General features: G+C 41.6%; 1 pseudogene; it reads left to right on the top strand.

The window, feature by feature from the left end:
* Positions 1–234: 234 nt before the first annotated feature.
* On the top strand, positions 235–1,430 carry LOC123940660 (annotated as a pseudogene).
* The last annotated feature ends 9,552 nt before the right edge of the window (positions 1,431–10,982 follow it).

Below are 10,982 nucleotides of genomic sequence, written 5' to 3'. Positions count from 1 at the left end.
TAGAAGATTAAGACAATAACTAAGAAAAGTATCAACAAAAGATCCTCACTAAAAATATACCTTAAGCTGAAGAAAAATTTTCCCAGATGTAAAGTCTGAGACACATAAAAGGATGCCGAGTAAAAATATGTTAATGTGGGCCCCAGCCATCTTGTGGGAAGAGCTCAGGCAGGTGCTCTTGGCTCAGCACTGCCAGCTGCAATCTGTGGAGGAATGGGCCATGGAGCCACCATCATGCTTCAGCACTTATAAGAAGGCTTCAGTTGTGTGGTCACCAACTGATTCGATTGGTAATTTGACAATGAATCGGACCCCTTTGAGGTATTGAAACAGCAGAGAACAAGAAAAAAGAAGCCAGTGGGGATGGTATTGGGGGCCCTGGGGCCAAGAGGGTAGCTCAAGCTACAGTCCAGACCAACTCCAACACAGAAGGCAAACAGCTGCCTAAAGAGTCCCAGAAAGACCGTAAGAACCCACTGCCTGCCGCCCTCCAACATTAGTGTGGCTGACAAGAAAGAGGAGATGCAGCTGCCCATGGCATTTAAGAAAGAAAGAATAAGAGGTGTTGAAAGAAGACCTAATCAACAGCTGCAGCATGAAGGGAAAATAATTAACAGGAGACCAGAAAGGTGACCACCTTGTGACGACGATTTAAAAAGCCACTTGAAGAAAAGGATGAAGGAGGAGACTTTTCAGTGGGTGGACAGATTACTGAAAGGCCTATCCAAGTCTGTAGTGGTCTTGGAAGAGGTTGAGGAGACTGTGGACATGGAATGGGCCAAGGAAATATATTTGATTCTGGTGACAAATGTGAATTTGAGAGGCATCATGGAAGTGACATTACAGTGTCCTAAAGCACAAGGACTAATGTGGAGGTAGCAGATCTCACAACTGGAGAACTGTCAAGATGAATTAACAGAGTCCTGAAATTACAATTCAAACAAATATGTTATAATTGCAGTAACTTGGATCAATCAAGTGTGACTGAGGAAACACCAGAAAGTGAAGAATATCCAGTTGCAGACACTGACAATAAGGAGAATGATGTTGAAGAAACAAGGGAAGAGGGTCCAAAAGAAATGACTTTGGATGAGTGGAAAGCTATTCAGAATAAGAACTGGGCAAAAGTAGAATTTAATATCTGAAAACTAAATGAAGGTACGGAAGGCAGTGGAAGAAGGGATTTGTTCTTGGACCATCATTTGATTGGGTTATGGACCATCATTTCTGGAAGCCAGCTAATGATACAATATCTCAGCTGGAGATAGGTTTTGGAGACTTTGGCCACTCAGGACATGGTGGCAGGAGAGGATAATATGGCCTTGGGCATGGTGGACATCAAAATGCCAAACCATGGCAGCAGACCTGACAACTCAAGTTGTTCTACTCCTGGCATCGTTGATCCTGAGGCATTCCCAGCTCTGCCTTAACTGGATACCATAAGACAGTCCTGGTTCTTCTGTGGACCCTCCCATCTGAGGTTTTGCATGCTGAAGGATCCCAAACAACTTAAGAATTTAAAAAAGAAAAAAAAAAAGACTGTCATTCATATCATTCACACCTAAAGACTGAATTTTATCTGCTTTGAAAATGAACTTCTCTCACTACACAGAAGTAACAATATGGTAGTCAGTTTGCATTTAGAAATGTATTGGTAGCAGGGATGTTTGCATAATTTTCAGAGATTATGCATTCTTCATGAATACTTTTGTATTGCTGCTTGGAAATACGCATTTCCAAACCTGAGATATATGTGTGAACAGTCTATACCAATTTAAAGCTTTTGTTTCACTTGTTATAGAAGGATTTAGATGTTCTCCCAATTACAAACTAGTTTTAAACATTGGACAGAATATCAATTTTAATACACGCTTTGCATTTTCATACATGGTCTGTTGGGTCATGTAAACTTTGATTTGTCCATTTTTATGCTCTGTGGAATACTAATACTACTTTAGTATTTTAACTTAGTTTTAATATTTTCATTGCTGGGGAAAATTTTATTTCACTTCTCATAATAGCTTTTATATGTGCTAAATCTTTATATACAGAAATATCAGTACTCGAACAAATTCAAAGCACGTTGGTTTGTTAACCCTTTCTCCTGCATGGTTCATTAAGTTCAAAATTATAATTGATTCACAGCTTCAACTATATTTACTTTTAAAAATGTGTGACTTTCCCATTTTAAAAACCAAACTAGATACTATGCTGATGATAGTTTAAGCTACTTATTATTGATACACATCTTACCAAGTGAAGTAGTTCCATGGGTATTGAATTTTTTCCCCTCCAAAAGGTGGATGGAACAAGAAAATTTGGCTACTGCATAATATTTAAATTGCTCTGTAAAATAAGTGGCCACTCAGCATGATTTGTGTGTGTGGAAGGTCCCAAATCAAAACTGTTCTTCCATGATCAACAACCCTTTAGCCCTTCCTTTTTCTAAAGAAACCAAAGAGCACTGGTTTGTATGGGAAGATGGGGGAGTATCTTAATTTTGGGGAATTTGGAAAGCAGCAGCTTTGTTTTACAAGGTTGAAACAGCAGCACCGTCCATGAAACATAGCAAAAATTTTATTGTTTCTGAATTTCCTATATTACTATTAATTTTGGTTTTAAGTTGATAGACACCTGTTCCATGGAAAGTGGTGAGTATCTTTTACATCTTCCTCCATTAGAAAATTAGGCTAATGGATTCCTTGAATGGGAGCATCACCATTTACTAAAACATACATGGAGAGAATTACCAACAAACAGATTTTCCAGGATTTTTTTTTTGTAAACAAGAAAGGAATTTCATGCACAGTTTTAAAGATCTTTTGTCAATCAGTATTTTCTACCTGTGTACAGTAATACCCAGTTTTAAAAATACTGACGATCTTAAATCATATAACGTCTCCTATTTAGCGGAATCATTCTCCCATGCATTTCTAAAACAGAAATTGCATACTACAGGAGTTATTCATATGGATTAGATTTATTAATCTAGTTACCTGCTAGTTTGACATCTTAGAAAGGCGGTAATTGGTTTTTAGTGATGGGTAAACTTTTGTCCTGGTGTTTTGGAACTTACGATGCTGAGCATGTTCCACACTAGTGTAAATGTCTACTATAATTTAACACTTACAAACATAAAAAATACGTTACTACGTGGGTAAAGCTAAACAAACACTGACTTAAAAGTTAATAACAATAACAGTAACAATAATAATGCTCAATTTGAGGTGTGAAAGGTAGGCTAGAAATTAAAATACTGTATATCAGGGAGAAGGATTAAAGCATTCTTAGATCCTCAGTTTGTCTAATTAAGTAGGATTAAAATGTTGATTAAATTTAAACTAGTGTAGGCATGTTAAAATAACTTGCTAAGAAGCAGACACAGAGTGTATAACTTGCAAACAAGTTGAGAAGAAACTCTTAGAAAGAAAAAGAAAAGAAGGCAAGGATGGAGATTGTTGGACACTATGCTACGTGAAATAAGCCGATCACAAAAGGATTCCACATACACGAGGTACCTAGAGAAGTGAATTGATAGAGACAGAAAGGGGAATGGCGGTTGCCAGGGGCTAGGTGGAGGGGAAAGTAGAGGGTTGTTGTTTAATGGATATAGAGTTTCAGTTCTGCAAGCTGAAAGAGTTCTGGAGATTGGTCTCGTGATGATGTGAATGTGCTTAACACTTGAACTGTGCTATTACAGTAGATGATGATAAAATTTCATGTTATGTGTATTTTACCACAACTTTTTCACAAAAGAAAAAAGAAGAGAGACTGTTTTAACAAATTAGAAAAGAGCAAGTTAAAAAAGTAAACAATTAGGTAGTAGGAATGTATCTTAGTATATCAGTAATCTCTATAAAGGTTAATAGAGCTCTCCAGTTTCAAACAATGTTGTCATATGAGATTTAAAATAAAAATCCGGTTGTAGGTTTGTTATGAGACACAATTAAAACGTAAGGAAACAAATACTGAAAGTTAAAGAATGAAAATACACATACCATCACAAACTAAGTTTCCGTATGTATGAGAATTGTTTCTCAGTTTTTACACAATCAAAGCATTGGCCACTCACACAACACGTGAGACATTTTTGCATGCAGTGGGTATTCCTGAGGGCCTGGGGAGATGGTGGCAGGGCCTGTACGTTACAGAAACACAAACCGTTTCAAATCAAAGACTGGACACTCCTGATCTGAACAGTTCTTTGGTCACCCCTCAAAGCCTCAGGCCTCTTGTGACCTCACTGGCTTAATCCTTCTCCCTTCCCCACCCCTCTTTTTGGCAACCAGGGTCCCCAATTCTCCCTGCTCTTCATTCTGAGCAACTTAGCTTTCTCTAGTCCCTCTGTCCAAACCCAGAGGAGCCTTCCCCCTCAGAAGGAAGCGATTTATGATTAAATGTAGAACTAGAAGTATCTGGGGAAAATAATTTAATATCCAATACTGCACAGAGTGTGGATCCTTTGAGAGCAGAGATTCCTAACCAAGGCTGAGAAGCAAACCTCTGAAAACTTCCCTACAGACCCTCTTAATCAGATGTCCCATGGTGGATTTGGATCCACGTGCATTTCTGCTTAAAAAAAAGAGAACATGAATAAAATTATTATTGATGAGTACATAGTGATTACTCAAAACAAAACAAAACAAGAGGGTTTCTGCTTCACTGTGAATTTCTCCAGGCTAGTCCAGCTCTCATAGTTTGTCTGAAATGTTGCCACGGTTTCTTCCCTGGCCAGCCTGCCTCCGTTCCTCCTCCCCTCCATCTGCCCTACACATGCCAGAGCTGCTCAGAGGCTTGGAGGACTCCCCAGTAGCCATTGAATAAGAGTTACACAACCTTGAACATGTCGCTTAAACTCTCTGTGCCTCAGTTTCTTCATCTGTAAGTTATAGAAAATGATAACTCACATGACGCATGAGGTTGATATGAGATGGAATAGTGTTTGTAAAGCATTTCAAACATTGCCTGCCACATCATAATCACCCAACAAATGTCAGTCATTACACTGTTTATGTTATTTTCTTGTTCTGTCTTGTTTTGGTCCCTGCACTATCCACACTGCTGATAAAGCTGCACACTACGGCCTTACCCTTACCTACCTTTCTAGACTCATTTCCCACTGTGACTCAAATTGGATCATCTCCATCTCCCCCGCCAAATATGCCTATGAGTTCCCAATTCTGTACTTTGGCTCACTCTGTAATTTCCACTTAGATGCATGGTTTTTCTCTCTACATATTGGTTAATAGGCAGATGGGTCATTTTTTAAACTCGTGTTACCTTCTCTCCTCTTCTTTTCTCTTCTCTTCCTCTTTCTGCTACTATTCTGTATCAAATCTGTATCACTTCCAGCCAGGAACATTTGAATAATCAAACCACCCTCAGCTTCTCCCCACCATTATCACCATCCTTGATGCTTCCAAAAAATTATCTTCTCCTTAGAAGAACATTCTCTGATTACCTGTGATGTGCCAAGAATTGCCAGAACCTTCTACAATATTTCATTACTCATTGCAAGCACCCACATAACATAGGTATTACCATCCCGATTTTACAGATAAGAAAACTGATACTCACTGCCAAGGTCACTGAGCTACTGGTGGAGGGGCCAGCATTTCAAACCAGGTCCGTTTCCTTCAGTATCTATACTCATTTCACAATACTTGTCTCTGAGCCATGTTTGTAATTTCTGCCAGTTCTGTTTACCACCTGTATAACTATAAACTTACTATTTTTATTTAAATCAAGTCAATTTTTAATCTTAAATATGTTCTTCTTAAAAATCTGAATGTTACTACTACCCATTAAAAACTAATAACATTTGCCATAAATAGAAAGTAACCCTGAATAATAATATCATGAAGGTAACATTAGGTCTGGCCTGTGCCTCCAGTCTTGGGTCCCTTCATTCTTTCCCTGCCCTTTCCACTTGGCCACAACAGTTTCCTTTCTGTCCTTATTGTTTACCATGCTTCCTGAAGCCACAGGGTATTTGCACATGCTGTTCTCCTGCTCAGAACGTACTTTCCTACCCTTATAGCTTACTTAAACACTTTCTAGACTTTCAAATACCAGTGTAAGATATTTCCCTGGGAAAACCTTTACAAACCTCCCTGAGTGGACCAAATTCACCCCCTCTGAAGTCTCAGAGCACTGAAGTCTCAGAGCACTCCTCAGCATTTCTCCCAGCCATACTTTTCTATTTGTTAATGGGATCCATTAACATCCATCTTTGTCTCTGGATTATATAAATTCCACCAGGGCTACTGAACACTGTTGCTTCTGCTCACCACTGAATTTCTAGAATCAAGCGTTGTTACTTAATGGTATTCGCTGAATGAATGAATGAATCAATCAATCAATGATTCCTAGGTTTTTTAAGTATCAAGTAGTAAAGTCTTGCCATTCCTTGGAGGTGTGAGTCTTCCCTTCCCTATTCCACTTCTGTGTTTCTGACTTGACAATGAGGCATGGGAGATACTGCAAGCTCTCTCCAATGAGGCCACAACTGTTTTCTGGGATCACAGAGGCAGAGTGTGGTGTGTTGTTCACAGGTTTTGAGAGTCAGAGCTTTCTGAACCTTCTGAGTTCTCCAGATGCTGCCATTACTGTGTTCATTCTCTGCAGACCTGCTCCATGTCATACAAATGAGCTTATGACAGGAAGGGACTTCAATATGTGAAATAAACACATAATTAATAAAGTTTAAAATGGACTACCCTGAACCTTTAAGTGTTACCCTTTCTAAAACCCTTCTCTGCCAAGTCTGCATGATGTTCCTCCAAAACCTCGTCTGACTTGGTTTTCCCATCTCCACTGCTAATCTCTAATGTGTGCCCTCATCCTCTGGCATCTGGACCACTATCATACTCCCCTCCAGCCTGTCTTCTTTAACTGATTCTCTAGACAGTTGAAAATTCATGTATGAGCAGGCTGCCTCTCAGCTGAAAAACCTAAATCTCCCGTTCCCTCCAACATAACATCTCAAAACTTTCCTGGCAAACAGTTCAAGCCCTCTTCAGCATGGCCCCAATCTTGCATTCAGCCTCTCTGGTCCACAAGTGAGGACGCTGTTCTGTGGTCACTCCGAGACTGAAACCAGGCCTGTAGCCTGCCTACAGCACACACCACGTGCACCGCAGTGCCCTGCACTGGAGACTGGGGATAAGGGGGTTGTGCCTGAGTCAGACCCACGCCTGAGGAGATGCTCAGAGAAACAGGCAGCACTGGCTGCTCAGGGCACCTACGTGCTGGGACCAGTCATCCTTTTCAGCATGATTCTGGATGTGAATGAAGGGATCTCTTTCTGCTTTCTTTGAGAAGAAAAAAAATGACCAATTTACCTTGAAAGAATAGAACAATTTACTTCGTATGGAGAAACCATGGAGCACTGAAGAAGAAGGGGCTCACTTCCAAAGGCAAAGTGGTTTTTAAAACATCTTTCCAGGAAGGGAAGTTAAAGGGTGAGCAGTGCCACAAACGACCCAGAACCACTGCAGATAAATCTGGCATGGTGATCTCAGTCATTAACGGGAGTTAAGCCTCACAGCTACCCCACACTCTCACTGCAGGAGTGCAGAGAGGTCACTGCCCTCTCCGAGTCTGTACCAAACAGATTGTAAACCGAATGCCATTGGAAAGACAGGAGGACAAGGAGCAATGTATGAGAGCTTGCTATAACTGTAATCAGGAGATTACAACTGAGATTATAGATTATAGTTATAACTGATTATAGATTATAGATTATAACTCAGACCAGTGGAGATTTGGGGGCTTTTCGAGTTTCTAGTAATTGGTAGTGTCTCGCAGGGAGGAGCTCACAGCTGGGCCAGATCAGACGCAGAATTTAGTCCTAAGCTTTGACACATCAGAAACATTTCTGTTTCTTTAACATTTCTTTAACATTTCTGTCTGCTTTATTTAATAAAGCAATTGTGACTGCTATCCTGGGCAGCCTTGTCCCCATATCAGGATTCCAGGGAAGCCAAATTAGTAACCAGAAGTTTATTCACTGGGGGTGAAAGTTAGGCAAAGGGGACAAGGCAATTGTGGACACATTTTTTGTTTTGTTTTATACCCTAAACTTACACAGAGCCTGAATTTTTTGATGCAGTAGAGAACTGGTGTGCCTAAAACCCAGAGTGAGACACACCAGAATGCCAGACACAGTGCCTCACTCCCTAGGCTGCAGCTGAATAAACCTTGATGTTGGTTTTCTCGGTCTTCCTTTGTCTGCTCCTCTGCAGACTTCCACCCTTCTGTCTGTGTCTGTCATTACCCTGTCACTGTTTCCAAGGTTACAGTTTATTTGATGTGGCTCCTTATCTTCCTCAATAGGAAAAACCCTAACCTCCAATCAACCATGTGTTTATTAGGCTTCTCTAGAGTTGGACTTCCCATCTATTAGCGACATTCTTATCACCCAGAGGCATCACTTCCTGAACGGATGGACAAATGCAAAGGGTGCAACCGTCTCCCCTCACATAGGTGGCTTCCTCCCCCTTTTGTTTATCTTCCAATATCAGTCCAATGTTCCCACTCCCCTTTACCTGTCCATTGGCGTCTTCTGTCCCTTTAGAGATCCAGAAGTGTATAATTCTAATCTCAGGCTGATTTCATGGGTAATCAGAGTTCTTTGGTAGATAATCAGTTCACTTTAGGGGACCCATTGAAACAGCACATCCTACTTCTCCGCCATCTTATCACCACCCAGTCATTTACCCCCAAGAAGTAGTTCAGAAACACAGACCTGGAAAATGGCTTCAAGTCAGCTCTAGTATGAATCAGAGCTCTGTCAGCTGAGAAGTGAAAACCAAAGCAGCTAGTGCTTCCCAGGTCCAGAACTATGGGGATGTCCTTAGGGATCTGTCTTGAGTCTCTATTTTTGTACTCTCATCCATAGTCTTGGGAAAGGGCAGCATGCCTTCAGCTTATGGCAGATTGTTGAAGTCAAGTGCCACAGCGGTCATCCTAAGGCAAAGAATGAGACTAGCAACAGGGCAATCAACAGGAAAATTCCAGTTCAAAAAACATGAGGAACAGGGAATGATCCCACATGGCCTCAGAGACAGCACTGACTCAGAACTATGGGAATGAATAGAAGACAAAAGTAGGGATGAGGGTCAACACCAGGCCTATTTAGAGCTGGTGGCAGGGGGTGGGGGGCAAAAAGCTGAGTACTCCAGAGGAAATGGTAGCCCCGCTGCCTGTTCTGTTGGGAACCACACCTGGACCAGCTCAGGATGCATAATTCCTGGAACTTTTCATGAGTATAAAGGGTATTTTCCACAGAGAAAGAGGAAATGAGCTTTACTCCCAGCAAAGTGCACAGATTGTCCTGGCCCGCTAGGCACCACTTTCCTTAATGGTTTAATGGGCCGTGGGTAAACAGTAGGTGAGCCTCTGATTTAAATGGAAAAGTCCGAGTTTATAGAATACAACCCCACAGAGCTGATAAAGTAGGGTGGGGAGCTACTTTAAAGCTGCTACTTCTATATGAACCTATAGGGACATAAAAGAACCCTATGGACTGTTCTACTGGAATAAGCTTTAAGAACGGTTTCATTTATTAAGGGAAGGAGATTTCTGTGAAAATAGGGAAACAATAGCAATATGCATTAAAGTACAACAGCAAAGCATTACATGGTTACCTGAAATGTGTCATGCTACATAATAAAGATGATTGACGGCTCAGGAAAGGGGTGGGGGCAGGAGAGGGAAGCCAGGAAGGATGATCCTGGCCCAGGGTCAGGAACCTGGGCTGTCATGTAACACCTACCAGTAACTGTAATCTTGCAGGAGCCCATTCTGGGCCTTGGCCTCCATATCCGTGAAGGTGCTGTATTAATAATAGCAACTGACACTTATTGAGAGCTTCCTCCAAGTGTTGGATACATGCTCCAAGCACCTCATGTGGGTTATTTCATTCAATTGTCACAGTGATCTGATGAGGTAGAACACTTCCGACTTCTCTGAAAAAAATCAGGAAGTCTGACAATGTTGGGTGCCAGTCCAACATGGCAGAAAAAGTCAGAGCTGAGTAGAAGCCATGCTATTTTAAATGGGACCACTAGCCCCAACTGTTTATTTTGTTTACGGTACCTAAATGGTTCTTGCAGCAAGTGGGGTTGTGGCCCCTGGATTCAATGGTCTTAATGATCCCGCATTTACCCTGAGACTTGATGTGCTTTGTTCCATGTCAGCCTGCCCAGAGTGGTCATTCCTCAAAAGTCAGGCCTCAAATAGTGGGTGCTGGACATCCCCCCTACCTTTGAGAACTCATAGGAATCAGGAGGGCTGGGGACTGAGAGCGGGTACCACAGTGCCCTGTGAAATGGAATTTCAGTGGATACCGGGCTATCTGCAGCTTGCCCTCCTGGCCCTGAGCCAGGAGTTTGATCTCATTTGAATGGGGAAAGGAAGTGGTGGAAGAATGAACAAGGACATTCTGAAACCACCAGGGACTATGCCAGGATGAACAATGACCTTCCTATCCTAGAGGCAAGACAAAGTGTGACCCTAAGGCAAGTTACTCAATCTCTCTGTGCCTTGGTTTCTTTGCCTACAAGTTCATAATAGTCCCTACCTCGGGGCGCCTGGGTGGCTCAGTGGGTTAAAGCCTCTGCCTTCCGCTCAGGTCATGATCCCAGGGTTCTGGGATCGAGCCCCGCGTCGGGCTCTCTGCTCGGCGGGGAGCCTGCTTCCCTCTCTCTCTCTCTGCCTGCCTCTCTGCCTACTTGTGATCTCTCTTTCTGTCAAATAAATAAATAAAATCTTAAAAAAAAAATAGTCCCTACCTCACAGGGAGGCTATAAGAAGCAGGGGAAGAAGCCCTATAGGTTGCTAAATACTCTGAACTTTCTGGTCCCAGTCCTCTGGCCATCATGAGACACCTGTGGATTCATAAACAATGATCTATCTCTAATAAAAAAAAATAAAAATAAAATAAATTTAAAAACCCTTTCTACTTAAGCTAGCTTGTA

The sequence above is a fragment of the Meles meles genome, chromosome 4 (assembly GCF_922984935.1).
Source record: "Meles meles chromosome 4, mMelMel3.1 paternal haplotype, whole genome shotgun sequence".
In the NCBI taxonomy this organism is placed as follows: Eukaryota; Metazoa; Chordata; class Mammalia; order Carnivora; family Mustelidae; genus Meles; species Meles meles.
The sequence above is the reverse complement of the archived record's forward strand: the minus strand, read 5'-3'. Positions and strand labels throughout refer to the sequence as shown.